The sequence below is a fragment of the Falco naumanni genome, chromosome 19 (genome assembly GCF_017639655.2).
Source record: "Falco naumanni isolate bFalNau1 chromosome 19, bFalNau1.pat, whole genome shotgun sequence".
Lineage (NCBI taxonomy): Eukaryota > Metazoa > Chordata > Aves > Falconiformes > Falconidae > Falco > Falco naumanni.
Window position 1 is genome coordinate 4,515,741 of NC_054072.1, and position 15,398 is coordinate 4,531,138.

The window sequence follows — 15,398 nt, forward strand, 5'->3', positions numbered from 1 at the left end:
ATATAGTTATAGCTGACATAATGAAGAGAGAAATGCAGCTTGGAGCTGACAGGGAGGGAACAAATAGGAAGAGCTCCCATAACAGAAAAGAACTGCAGATTTGGTTATTGCAGTCCTATTTGCCCATTTACTACCACAGAAGGTACAAACCTCTGCCTTTCACTGTAAATGAAGATGGACATGGATGTGTGCTGGCAGGCAGTCTCACACAGAGGGCATTCCTGCACACTAATGTACTCCAAGGAGCCCTGAGCTTGCACTTAATCGGAGGAAAATACACCAATTCACACATCCTGTTGTTGCTCCAGGTCACCCTGACAAAGCCAGCAGCTGGTGCTCTGGGACTGGGTTGATGGTATATTATACCTGCCACTCTTTATTTGTTAGGGCAGCAAGAGTTTTGCATTAACACGGTAACTCACGACGCTGTATTTAGGAGACAACAGAGGAGATGCGCTGTGTGGTTGTAATGCATCTTTTAGCATGCATTAAGGGGATTCATCTTATCATCACTGTTCAGCAAAGTTTTTAACCATGCCCTTAACTTTATACAGCAAATAAAACCAGAGCAATCAACAGGAGTCCTTTGTGTATATATTCACATGGTCACAGATCTTTTTTATGGAACATCATTTAAAGCACTGTTATACCAATAAAAATACCTAAAAAACTACCTAGAGACCAACCAACAACGCATTTGCATTTTCTACCTGTCTGTGTTACTGATTGAGACATTTTGCACAGCCTGTACCTTAGGTGTGTGGGTGAAGAACAGCACGGGTAGGATCATGTGTACGGAGTATGTGCACCCTGAGAACTGACGTTCATGTTCCTGCACATGTTCTCTTCAGGCTCCCTCTGCACCAGTGATGCTTCTTTGATCACACTAAAATCAGAAGCATCTTCCAAAAATTCAGGTTGTATTAAGAGTCTTATCCTTAATCCCTCAACTTGAGTGTATTGATAAGAAAATACCAATTAAGTTTCATATTCCCATGCTGGACCTGTAGTCAGAGACTAAGGAGATTATGTGATCATTCTAATTTCACACCCAGGAATGTTAAATAGTTATAACTTTATCTCATTCAAACAGCAATGGCCTGTGAGCTCCAGGGTCCTTTTGGCCTATTTGTTGCTACCACTTGCAGATGTCCCCTGACCTTCAATCGAAACAACCTGGGTGGCCTCTCTGTACCTTCAAAAGAAGGATTTCTGCAAGAGAAACAGTGGTAGCATGCATTAGCAGTCTGACTATACCAGTATCAAAGTGCTTCAACCCGACTCCTCAAGACAGACCCAAGCATGGATGACAATGTTAATGAACAGCTGCCAGCACCAGAAACTACAGCTCTGCCGCCTAATTGCATGAGACAAGAATATAAGTGGATGCTTGCTAAGGTAGCAGGAGACAAAGAAGGGTTTTCATACACCTGAGTCTACCAGGCACACCTAAGATCAGGCAGGAGCAATAGGACATATTTGCAAGAGAGACCTCCAAACCATGTGAAAGGGCTTGCAGCTGTAGGATTTGCTCTAGTTTGCTACCGATTTATGTAAAGTGAAATGACAAACATGGTTTAGGGGAAGTTTTATTACCAGCCATCCTTAAAAGCCTGGGAAAACAAGGATTGAACTAGGAAATCCTGCAAAGACTGATCATTTTCCCTTCTAAAATCAAGGTAAATCTGGTGGGGATTTGGAAATACAAACAGACTAGCTCAGAAACTCACAATCCTGCTCATACTGGCCAGGCAGAGGATGAGGTGAGCCTTAAAACTGTTGATTGGTTTAGTGCATCTCTATTAGGCACCTAAAAGCTGGATGTAAAGGTAAGCAATACAACAACACTACCTTCTTCCTGTTGCTCTGCCATCTTCCATCCCTCTTCATTTTTTCACATACCCGTTAGCCTCCGGGCCTGCATAAGATCTGAAGAGACACCTTTCCTCAGTATGGTGCTCCCACTGAAGCCATTAAGCCTCTGCACGAATGCCCAGAACTGCTGCAGAGAGCTCGTTTCTGGCCGGAGGCCTCGGGCTGCAAGCTGCTCGGGCTGCAGCTGCCTCCCTGCTGCCTCTGTGTGCAGCACCCAGTAGAATGAGGCTCCCAGGCTCACTTGGCGCTAATGTAATATGAAAAGCAGTCATAAAAAATCACAGCTCCAGGCTCTACAGATGTGGGAAAACTGACTCCAGCTTTAGTTATTGCAAGGCATTATTTTTACAGGAACAAAAAAGCAGAGGGTGTTTTGTGAACAAGCAAGCAGACACATTCACTGGCGGCAGAACCTTGCAGCTTGGATAGTTTAAGCCCAAGCTTTCACTTGGCATTAGAAGGGAATGAACTAACCTTTTCCATTTCATTTCTGAAAACTCCAAACTAATTATCTTTTCGTTCTTCTTCCATCCTTTTGCTGCCAAGGGGAAGAAATCAGGACAGGACTTCTGGGTTTTCTAGATCTTGCAATATTTATCACCTGAAGCTTTGCTCCCAACAGGAACACTCGGCACTGAATCTTCTGTGCTTAGTTGTAACCAGCCAGGGAGACTGGGATGGGCACTGGGAGCAACATTCTGCAGACAGCCCTGAAGGGAACAAGACCGTTCTGTTCATGCGGAGCTGAATCACTTACTGAATGTCAGATATTTTTTTTTCGGCTGGGCTTCTTTTGAGTAAGGACCCAGAAGAGGGAGAGAGCAGCAGGAGAAAGATGGAAGAAAAGAAGAAGAAACAGGAAAAAGCGTAAAAAAAAAAAAAAAAAAGAATAAAGGAAAGATTAAAAAAAGGGTGGGGGGTGGGGGTGGGGGCAGTACAGGGGGATTATGATTCAGGCCAGCATTGCCTGTTGTTTGCAGCCTTCCAAACCATATGATATATCTAAGGAAAAGGCAGACAGCACATCTGAACAAAAATTACAGGTGGCTGAATTAATTAGCTCCAAATCCCAGCACCCCCAAACATCAGGCGCTGGGATTAAGGACTCAAAGCTAGTTTGCTGCTGAATCCCAAACCTCAGATATTATTTGGATTCAAATTGGAAGTGTTGCAGATGGGTTTGTTTAGGGAAGGAGAGAGAGCTGTCTTTTCCCATTCTGCCTCCAGCTGAAGCAGAAAGGCACCTTTCTCTTTCCTTCATAACATGATATTAAAATCACTGCAGCCTTCCCTACCCCTGTCTGTGCTTGGTTTTCATTGATCTTAACAAGCTTTCAGTTCTCTTCAAATATTCTGGTGCTGCAAGATGGGTAGGCTAGAGATTCACTTCAAGGCAATAGCAGATTTGCCTCTTTCTATCCTCTGTGCTTGTGGGACACAATGTGAAAGGAATTTACTGTCCTTAAATGCTGAAAAAGTCCTATTGTGTGATTAAACAAAGGGACCCAATGACAAATGGCATCTGATTTTACCCTGAAACACTGAAAAATTGCCAGCTTCTCTTGATTTTGAGGCAAAGCCCCTAAAAGCTCACCAATAACCACGTGTAGAGCCAGATTCAGAGAGATTAATCAAAATAGTTGATAGGCATCTGAATGACATTCATTTCCTGGTGCTACCATCTACTCCCTGTGATCAGTCATTTGATCCATCTGTGATTCAGTTCTTCCTACAAAATGGGAATAATTCTTGTTTAGCTGGTGGCAGCATCAGTAGCATAAAGCATTCATGCTGGTGAGATGTTCAGACATTATCCTCATGTAAGTGGAGGGAGAATCTGTGTGGGTTGAAAAGTTCACAAATCTTGCAAAGAACATAACTCGTATCTCCTGCTAAATCAGGTGAGTATCACATTGTTTGCCAGGACCACCTTGGTCTAATTATCTGCTGGCAAAGGGGGTACAGAGGCATAACTGGCGCTACACTGGCTTCATCTGGATGGTGCCAAACAAGCTGGTAAGTTCATCGCTGCCTGTGTACAGCATCCAGAAGTAGTACACAGGGACACAATTAGTGTTCATGTGGCTTTTGTACTGGATGTGCTCAGAGGCCTGGAAGATATTTGTGTTTATTACAGCATTGGTACCCAGTCAGGACTGAAAACAGTCATGGCCATGATGCTCACTCCAAAAAGGATTTGGTGGACAGAAAGCTTGAAAAAGCTTGAACAAGAAGAGAAAAAGAAAAGGCAGTTTTAGGACAGTGTAATCATGTCTCAGTAAAACACTGAGTATGGCAATTAATTATTGATCATGCATCCCTCTGTCTTTCTTTTGTTTCCCAGGGCTCTGCGAATATGCCAAACACCGTGCCAGAGGTAATCGGGTGTTTGCTTCTACCGGGGGAGTCAGCTACCTGTCTGTAATAGACCCAGTACAACTTGGATGCAGTAGCTTCTCGTCGGGTCTGGGTTTTTATGTAAGCAGGCACGCTTTGCAATCCGCAGGTGGCTCAGCAGGTTGCAACAAATTTTTACTGCTTTTAGGTTATGCCTTGACCACACATCCATGCCACAGAGCAAACTGCCAGGGGCAATGGGCTGTTTGCTGGGAAGCAGCGCACTGGTATTCTGCAGCTGAGTTGTATGTGCACCACAGTAAGGCCATCTGCCTTCTTACCAGGTCATTCTCTCAAATCCCTGAGCATCCATGCTAGTTACTATATCCTTTTGGTACTAACCTCAGGAAGATAAACACAAGGTAGTCCTGCATGCAGCTGGCACAGTATCTCCTCAGGTTATGTGGAGGGGCATGAAAACTCCCGGTGAGGTTGCAACAAGGGTTTTTAAATCCAAGGTATTTCCAAGAAATGGGTATACACCAAAAAGCTATGCACCTGTGGATAACTGGCTAGCTGAAAAAGGTCTCATAGACATAGTCCAGCTGGCTGGACAAAAATGCACATCGCTCTCAGCTTATCTGAAGTAAAGCAAAATACACTGTCTTTGGCTGTCCTTGTTACACAATAACAGGAAGATTTTGGTGGGAAAAGAATGTTGCAGGTGGGAACAGATAACTACAGAAGAGAAACTAGGGGCGGGCTTGGTATTTAGGCAACTAACCAATAATGAGCTTAACTTTTGTAATATGTATGAGGTAATTATAAGAAGGCATAAAAGGTGACTGTAAGAGACAATAAACGAAGTCTGCTGATCACTCATATTGAGTGACTGTGTCTTCCCTCCGTCGCAACATGCACCTATTATTTTGTTTCCTGTAACCAAAACACTTGCTTAAAAAGGAGGAGGGGAACGAACAATTTTCTTCTGCCTTGTTCAAAAACTCATTGAACAAAGAAACTTCAGAGACTGCAGCTCCATCCTTTCTCACCCCTCGAAAGGTGACATGTGGACTTAGAGACATAACTTATGGCATCAACAGTACTTACAACAGTACTATTTTCTGACAAGTTAAATGAGGGTGGAGAGTCTCTAGGATGTCAATATGCATTAGCAATGGTGAGGGCAGCAGTAGTTTTTAGCAGGGAACTCTGAGCATGAGCTTAGGAGAAGAGAAATCCAGTCACTACAGGATGGAGACAAACCAGGCAACTTTCTGGATCCATGTAAGTGTTTGGGAACTTCTACTCCCAGCTTGTGTCACTGCTTGCTGAAACTGGCATCTGGGGCAAGAATATGCTTGTATCCCCTCACCCTCCTGCAGGATAATGAATTTCCATTTTCCCTCCTTAAAACAAATGGCACTTCCATTACAATTCATTTCAGTTGGATGTCTTTGCTAATGCCACTGTAGCAGGGGGCTCCAGATGGTGCCCTTACACATCCTCTTATATGTTCTCTTGGCATAGGAGCAAATCTTCTCGGGGTTTAGGAGAAACTCTGTAGTGGTTTCTCTGGGAGAGAGGCGGCTGTCAGGAAACCAGTACTCTGTCACTGTTTCTCTGACAACAGTCAAATATAAGGGTAGAGTTCCTCCTTGTAGGCAGTGCTAATCTAAGATCATAAATGAGAAAGTTGCCAGAGATAAATTTTTTATTATCTCCATTGCATGACTGGCAGGCACAGGGTGACATACCAACGCAGCACAAGGGATAGCATACTAAAGAGTGCCTGCTTTTGCAGACTGCTGTAAGTTCTACTTGCCATAAAAGTCCCAAGTACAATTAATGCTGTAGATATCTTAGTCTGTGAATATAAGCCTCATCCAAAGGCCACTGCAGTCTTGCCCAGATATCAATCACCTTTGTGTTGGGTTCCTCATAAAACATTAGTGTGGCAGGAAGCCAAAGGGTTCTCCTACTTGTGCAGAGACATCACCTTTTCCCTCTGTGTGCGTCATGTTGTAGCAGGTTATATCACAAAAGTACGGTAGTGTTCTATGGAAGCAGTTGTTCCCACCAATATTCTCTTAGTTAATGATTTCTGCTTTACCTACAGCTGTGTCTGTCTGCACAGATGCTGTTCCCAACTTAACTGTGTTATCTGCAAATCCCCAAGAGAATAAAATACAGAAAAAATCCAATTGGAACAGTTTCCATCAAGGGGAAGTAGTTCAATTAGCTCCATGTATCCCTTATTCACATGGTGCTGAGAGCGGTGAAACCCAGGAGCACATCCCTTTGTCAGTCTTCGTCCATTTGTCTGTCTAGCTCTCATCTGTCTCTGTTCCCTTCATTAAGGGGATAGCAGGTGGCAGGGCGGATGATGGATGGGCAGAGGACAAACTAGAATAGGGTCTACTCATCATCCATTCGTGCACCAGAGCAAGATAAATGGTCATGAAGAGCTTTCAATTTATCCAAAGGCTGAGTCAGAAAGCCATACTACATGCCCTGCAAGGCTCTGTCTTAGGCATTGAGGGACACTACCACCAGTGGGCAAAGTACTGGAGCGGGCAGGAGCACACAGAACTGGTTCAAAGGTAGGATCACATGAACTACATCCCAGGCTTGGACATCTTGGATGTACAAATAAGTTATAGGCTGGATCCTTAGATTTGAGTTTTTCATGGATAGCCATGGCCTCCCTTAGGGGAAAAATCCTCTATGGCTTTTTCTGTGGCATGGATGTGTGGTCAAGGCATAACCTAAATAAAGGGAAAAGAAGCCCTGCAAAAGGGAATCCTCATGGTAGAATATTTTCTGGCAGTAAGAGCCAGATATTTCTGTTATTTACAGCTGCAGCTATAGACTCTGGACCTAACCCTTGTACTAGGGTATCGCGCAGGTGTATATTAAAAAGCGAACAGACCTGAGGTACAGCCAGGTTAACAGAAGGCTATGCAGGCAGAAAATGTGTGTGTCAAGAAAGTGGGTGAATGTAAACCTTTGCCTTCAGCAGCTGAAGTCTTATAAAAATAAGTCTTACGAAATTACAAAAATTACAAAATTACAAAAAGTCTTACAAAATAACGCAGCCCAAATAATGCACCTTTGTCACTGAAGAAGCAAGAAAAGGATCCTGGGTTCCTTCCACAAAACTTTGCTGAGAGCAGCAGCAAAGTGAATAGTCAGAGATAGTGATTAGAAAGGAATAAAATCAGCAATGAGTATGCACCAGAAAAAATTTTTAGTTATTCAAAAATTGCCCCTACCTCTGCAGCTTCCTCCACTTTTTCATGTGATCAAAGACCTCATTCCATACCAACATGGTCCTATTCTTTCTCTCCAGTATACAGGGGAGCAAATTCAATCTGTGAAGCTTTTGTCATTCTCTCTCTCTCCCCCTCTGACTTCCACTCTCTTTTCTTTGTAATGGTTTGCAGTGTACCTACCACAATGATAAAATGCATCCTGTTTACAGAGAAAGAAAAGTCTACCTCAGCATTTTTTCCATGGGAGGAAAATGGGGAGGGTGGGGGAAGTACATTTTAAAGCTTTTTAGCTTGTGACTTCTGCAAATTAGAAAACGTACACATCTTCCCCAGATGGAATATAGGCAATTACACTGTGAAAGCAAGTGCTATTTCTGTCCCTTTCGCCTCGCAGTCTTACTAATACTTTTAAGGTAAAGATACACTTGTTTGTGGTGAGGAAGATGGCCACCTTCAGCAGTTTGTGTCTAGTCTGAAATCAGGGAATGAGCTTTGCTTCATATTAGTTTTCACAGTAGTTAAAATTCTTTGAAAGCCTTGGAAACTGAATTTCTTTTTATCCATAAAAGCCTGCAAGCTTTCCTCCATAGTGTTTTTCAGGCCCCAAACTGCCATGGGTTTCCACGTTCGGTTACTCATAGCATATGGGTGCTTGGGACAGTGCAGCGCCTCAGATGGGTGCGTTGCTCACGTACCAGTGCCCACACAGGTACTCCTAAGGGGAAAAATATCATAGCATCAGGGCCCCTTGGTGCCAACACCAACTGCTCTCAGCCCTAAGCCACCTATCGGTTAAGGTGGTATTTTTATATACATATATCTCCACACACCTAGACCTTGTTTAATTGATTTCAGTGTGCAGGAAAACACACCATGAAATAATTGTTAATAATATTGCCTCTCTGATTCCATTTGTTCTATTAAGATTGAGAGAAGACATATGTAAAAGAAAAGCAAATAATTATAGGAATAAATACATGGCTAGGCATATGGATACATAGACAAATATAGACAGATGGACAGATCAGATCTATCTGGCATACGCCTATGTATGCCACCTCTCTGCATTTGCACTTCACTCAAAACTAAGCATGAGCACCTCACACAAACTGAAGACAAGCAAAGTCATTGCACAAATACCTGGTGAGAGCAGAGTATTAGGGTTGTCTCCTGGCTGAACGATCAGTTTTGGCGGTGCAGAGATTTGACCTGTGCCAGGTAAAGAGGTAAGAAATGCTCTCCCAGCTCTCTCAAAACTTCTATAGCTTGTTCTCCCTACTGCCCTAGCCCTACCTTATGCAAAGAGGTCTTTTTGTTCAAGGCAGGCTTTCCCACTGTTACAGACTCTGCTTTTTTCGGTTGCCCTTTCTTTTGCATTAGCAGAGTATTGCATTATATTTTGCCCTCCCTTACCTAACCCTTTATCACTCCATATGTGATTGGAGGAGCTATCTACCAGCAGCATATGTGTTTAATCAACTTTAATACTTCCACAGACTATGAGTAAGAGAAATGTTCTGGACAGGGAATAATTATCATTTTAATTACATTAGAGAAGATAGTTAGACTGCCAGAGGGTAAAAGATCTGTGGCTTAGTGCACTACTAGGCTGGGTAGTAGCAGCCGGGAGGTGGACCTGCTTTGGCTGTAAGGCAGCAGAAATATGATCGAAGGGAGCACATATCTGAAAAAGCTTCTCACACACACGCAGTTCTGGCTCTGGCAGGAGAGGAAATGGCTGAAACGGCACTGCTGCATCCCTGTCCCATCACAGCTCAGAGGTAAACAGCAAGTCCTGGAGATTCGGAATCATATTCCCCCAGTACAGATTTTAAAACATACATAAAGCATTAGGAATTTGGAATTTACATCTGAGTGACTTTTAATAACAAACAGAAAACTTTTCCGCTGCAGTGGTCACAGTACTATCAAGACAGCAATCTGCCTCAGGCAGGATCAAGACAGGGAAACTGAGATACAGAGGCAGCATACAGCTCATCTAAGGCTATTGCGTGTCAAAGGCAGAGTTCAAAATACAGTAAGTCTGATTAAATTTATGGAATATCTTTAAAGTTTCAGCTTAGATTTCTTTCTATTTGCCCCAGGGTATAGGCAAAGCACATCTCCCATTTTTCCTTTAAATCTACAAAAGTTAGAAACATTACTTTTCATAAAGAAACAAGCCTATAATGCTGAGATTCACATGTAATCACATCTCTGCAACAAATGCAGCCTTAAGAACAAACAGTAAATATTGAGAGACTTGTACTGATAGAATCACGAAAACTAGCAACATTATAAATCCCTTCGGAGACTTTGAGTATCTGCTGCCTATCCTTAAAAGCTTGCAATCCAAGAAGTATTCGCTCAGTAAATTTTACATAGCTATCTGCTCTTGGTGGTGGGAGATTGGTTGCTGTAAGTCTTATAGGCCTGTTTCCTAACTAGAAGCCTAAAATGATTTAAACAAAGAATGAAAAGGAAATGGTATGTGGCGCTCCCACAGAAGCAGACTACCTCAGGTTTCTGTGAAAGCACCGATTTGCAACAGCAGCATAACAAAGGAAGCTTGGATTCTGCAACAGGGTTGCAGGACATCTGCCAGCTCCAGGTTTCTCCTGCAGTAGGGCCCCTTGCCACATCACAAACTGCAGCATGAACTGTCTGGCCCAGGAATTCTTCCTGCTGAAAAACTGATGCGAGTTATCTGAGTTTCCATGATCAGCTGATGGCCACAAAATCTTTCATACATATCACAGCCCCATCTGGTAAAGCAGCCAGATCGGTCCTTGACCTCTTGATTGGACTGTATAATTACCATACTTAACTGGCTCTGTTACTGGAGTGCCAAGGGATCAGCCAAGTCACGGACTGCATTGTATAAACTCATATGTAAACAATGTAGTCCCTTTTTGGGGCCCTTCTCATTTGTTTGCATTTACACTGCCACAGAGAAACTGCTACATTAAGGAAAGGAAAAAGGATGCAAGAACTATAAAAAGAAACATTTTGATTTGTTTCTGGTTTGCTTTGGGATTGTTCATTGTATTTAATGCCTGGGTTTCTGCTTTGCAGCCCAAAATTATGAAAGAGATTAAAAGAAACTTTCTTTGTAAAGATCACTTGTAGGATTACCTCAGCCATCTCCTCCTCATCTCCTTCTTTGGATTAGTATAATCATGAAAGCAAGGAGGCTAACGAGTACTGAATTATGCTCCTGGGGCCAACTTCATTAGTCATGTCTTTTGACACGTGTAGACAACACCTTAGATTTTCAGTATGAGATTGTTTTGCATTTAGCATCAGCTTGAAATATATTTGTTTTGGCCCAATAGTACAAATACTTCACATACTGATTCTCTGCAGAGCTAAGTAACAAATACGCACCAGTTCTTCTTCTCCTTCCTAGCTCTTCTGTTGCACCTCAGTGCTGACCCTAGGCAGCCCCTGTACTCCAGCTCTGCATGTACTTACGCCATCGCATTTATTATGGCAGTGCCTACAGGTCTAATGAGAAAACTATCCTATGAAGACAAAGGAAAATGACAGACCTTGCCCCCAGATGCTTATATGAACTGAATCCGCTTTTGTAAATGTTATTTCTAAGCATGTGTTTGGAACCACCCAGGTTATAAGATTTAAGTTTAAACTCTCCCTGGTACATGTAATTTTGACTTAGAATTGCTTGGAACCCACATTACCCAGAAGATGGTCTCAATCACACTCTTATTAATTTCCCGAGGTAGGTATGTCTATGCCACTGAGGCATTGGTTAATGAATGCTAGACCGCAACAATACCAGTAACAGAAATGTAATATGCCTCATTTTAGCCTGTTCCACACACTCCTTTTGACTGGCACACACTGTAATAACTCAGAATGAACTGACTCCTACATATTTCTGCAAAAGAGACAAGGAATTACTCTTCTGGTTTTCAATTTCTTTTCTTCAAAAATTACCAGACTGATTGCGCTGTAAATTTCCATTCCAAGTAACGCCTCTTACTGGCTCAGCCTGAGCACTGCAGTGCAGGCTGCTGCCCCGAGTTAAAGCAAGGCTCTTTCTTACCCTACTAAAGGATGGGAATCCACACGCCATCCCATCTTGATTTAGTCAGCAAGCAGCAGCTAAACTCCTTTAGAGACTGTTTGCATGCTTGTTTCTCTACGAGTGTTACCAAAGCTAATTTACTGTAACTAATGTGGTCCTGTCAGTTGTTGTAATTTTCTATTGAGGTAAAACCACCAGCTCCGAGCAGACGGTGTTCTAGCTGGGAAAGATTAGCTCCTGTTAGAGAGGGGCAGCTCTGAGATTACTCCCTGGATTGTCATAGTAGTGGATCACACGTTGCCTAAATTACCATTACTGAGAGAGCTCCACACGCACCAGGCATAATGGGACTGGCAGCATCCCAGTGCCAAATAGCTTGGGGCTGAGAGGCAGTGCTCTGCAGAGGTGACAGCTCTGGGAAAGTCATAAATACAGCTGTGCTCAATGATACAGCCTAGACAGCAAGCATCAGAATCCAGAGGTGGACCATAGATACCAGGCTAAAATAAGAACCAGCTATTGCGTCTATACGAGGCTCAGACCAGACCTTGAACCACAGCTTTGTGTGGAAGGGCCCAAGTACTCTACGGGTTTTTTTCTCTTTATTTCCTAATTTCATATTCTGTTCCTATCAGTAGGCTCAGAGAAGGACCAACAGCAAAATACTAAAATATACTGTGGAAAAACATCTAGTTGCAATGACAGAGAAGACAGTCTTGGCTAATAAATGAGCTGGTTAATGTGTCCCCTTGTTCTATCCTACTTTTCCTTTACAATACTGAGATACTGAGGGAAGTTGATCCTAATTAACTACTGATGTGAATTTAGAATGATTTAGTTAAAACACATTTGGCCTCATGGGGACACACACATTCATAACTGAAGCAACTTTAATTCCATCTAGAGAGAATGGGTATTGTCAAAAGCAATCAAGTTACCATGACTTAATAACTTACTTCATATCAGACAGGAACTGCCTGTGTGAGCTCTTAGCCCATCCTGGCAGCAGAGTAAAACACCAGCTTCCCTGGGATTTTGCTTTACAATCGGGCCAGGGTAAGAGTTTGTGCACAGTCAGTTACTGCAATGCAGCTGACAGGTGGTAGCTCGGAAAGCTGTGAAGCTCAGCCTTTCCCAGTCCTACATCCTCACTACCTGAACTACATTTCCTTTGGTTTTGACTGAGGTTGCCTACACCACAATTTAAGGTCATGCAATTAATTATTCTGAAAACTAGTTTGCATTAGTTTTTCTATGTCTACCTGTACAAACAAGCTCCTAATGTCTTTGTTGCTTCAGCAGTAGCACAGAAATCCCTATGAATGCATACTGTGTGCACGCTGTTGAGTTTGCAAGTCCTGGCTATGTTAAGCACAAGTATGAAAAATGCCTGCCATTAATTTCAGTAGACAACTACAGGTGCTTCCTTAATACAAATAATAATCAATAGGAGTCATGTAGATAGGCTGTTAGAAAGGCTGTGCTCTTGTTATGTTTTCATATTAATTTTACATTCCAAAATTGATTCAGATAATCATCTGAGATTTTATGTGCTTATCTGAACATTCAAGCCTCTGATACTGAGGTAACATTGTTAAAGGTATTTAGCACACACGCACAGAAACGCGGCAGTAAAATTCATGGAAGCTTTGTACTCAAATACCAGTGTATCCTGAGTGAGATTTACCTCACAGGGGGAACAAATTCAAGGTCAATGTCTCACTTAGCTCCAAAGCCGCAGTTATTAAATTCTTAACAGGACTTTTCAAAATCTGACTGTTTCATTCCAGGATCTTAGGAATGAAATAATAAAAAACCAAGCTTGACTTTACATTTCTGCTTTCCAGTTTGCTGTTTCCTTGGTGAAGTAAATGGAATTATATAGAGATACACCAGCTGGGTATCTAACTCTCAAGCATCAAAAATCATTGCTTCTTTTAAAAAGAACAATGGATATACTGGAGCACTAAAAAGTCTTTTCTACACAGTTATGATTTACTTAGCTCATCACAAACGTGCTGCAGATAAATACTTAATTTCCATCATTATAGATATCAGAAGGTGTACTGCTGTCTCTGGTCAGAGATTGAATTTATCATTACCAGTCAAAAGCACCCTACAGTTTCAGCAGAGGGCAGAGATCAGTTGTTTCATCCAAATGAAACATCTTTCTCCTTAATGGCCTTTGAGTTTGCCCCATCCTTCCTACTTCGTCCCTCGGCTACAAGATGATCACAAATGCTTCTGGACTAGACCTTCAGATTTGCTTTGGGATGCACATGAAATAATCATTCCTGAAAACAATTTCCCCATGATTAAAGATCCGCTGCTGCTAAAAATATTTAAAGCAGGCATCATCCCGAATAATAGACTTGGCAACATGCACCAGAAATGACAGAAATTGCTGGCACTGTGCAGAAAACAAACATCAAAAGACAGAATAGCATCAGACAGTGTGAAGCACTGGATTATTTTTTTTTTCTTTTTGCTCATGCCATTTTGCCAAGGTTGTTTGTGCATCTTTGTGTAATTCCAGTTAATCACACAAATTCTTCAATTCAAGATATTCTTTGAAATCTCCCTGGGATGGCACTACTCTTGTGTACCCCTCACTCTCCTCCTGTTATGAACCACCCTCTTGGTTCTAAATGAAAAACTACATTCAGTAGCAAACCGTCAGGGGTGTTCTATTTTGCAGCTTTTATTCCACTTCATTTGCTTTCTTTTCTCCCCTAAGGAAATGTTGTGGAAGCAGCAACATTGCTTGCTCCTTCCTCCTTCCCCTTCCTATGAGGGAACTCTCAAGATACGCCTGCTTGTAAGTTCATGTGGTCACCCATTGCTGTCACCAAGCTGCCCTTTATTGATAATTCAGCCAATAATTGGTTCTAATGGATACGATCTGAAAGTACTGCTAATGAAGGGCCTGCTCACCTGGATGGCTCCCCAAGGGCACAACACTACCTCAAGCACCAAGGTCAGAGAAAGTTGGCAGCATCGCATTCCCCAGGGAAGCCATGGCACCTGACAGGATCAGGTTGTGTGTCAATGCTGCTATCAATTATTTTTCACAGGGACTTAAAAACATCTGTGCAGTGCTATAAATCTGCATGGTGCTTTGCACTCATCTGTAAAAACACATCGCTTACCCCAACCCCTAAGAGCCTGTGGCCCCAGAGACCTTCCTGAGGAGAACAAGATACACGCAGTGAGTGATCTCAGGGGGCTGATCTCAAACACTGCTCTGCATTTGCAGCTTGTTCCAAGAAGAGCTGCATGTGGTTAAAAGCACTCTGTAGGCCTCAGAAAGAGACTCAGAGGGGACTGACGACATGTGGATGAGACCACAGTGCAGATCAGACAAGTTCTTTTGGAATCAGCGCTGCGCTCAGTCGTCCAGTGTCAGAACCCGTGGGAAGCGAACGGAGCAGCAGTGGCACAAGACGAACCAATACAAATCTGAGGTTTATGCTTTCCACCCCTGGGAGCGGATCTTTTGTGGCTGTGGATGGGCAGATTCTCACTTTTCTTACCAGGGCTTCAGAGATGGGAGGGGGAATGAGAAGCAGGAGGTAGAACAGGCCAAATCCCATTTCACTAATTTCATTCCTTTGAACATTATATGCAAGTGAGCTATGAGGAAAAATACAGATACTTCAAATGACGTGCATACAGCGCAACATCTTAGGAGCCTTTTCAATTAAGGGTTCTTAACAAGAGCCTAGCTAGAAATGGCTAAGAGGTGCATGACTGCAGCGTGTTTGGCAGGATCTGAGAAAAACCCTTTCGGGAGTTGAGAAACAGCAATGAAATCAATTGCATCAAAGAAAGTATAGGAAGAAGGAATGACAAAGGACATA

At 42.6% G+C, this 15,398-nt stretch overlaps 1 protein-coding gene across 14 annotated transcripts in view; it reads right to left on the reverse strand.

Annotated features, from left to right (window-relative positions):
- DUSP26 (dual specificity phosphatase 26) overlaps positions 1–7,632 on the reverse strand; it is a 41,846-nt gene extending 34,214 nt beyond the window's left edge. For 12 of the 14 annotated variants that reach the window (XM_040618072.1, XM_040618068.1, XM_040618065.1 and 9 more), the window contains exon 1: positions 7,488–7,632. The gene's annotated coding sequence lies outside the window, so the exon portion shown is untranslated. Of the gene's footprint in view, positions 1–1,851; positions 1,911–2,349; positions 2,586–7,487 lie in introns of those variants that run through there. The other 2 variants (XM_040618064.1, XM_040618067.1) reach the window with 2 other exon arrangements.
- Between the last annotated feature and the right edge of the window lie 7,766 nt (positions 7,633–15,398).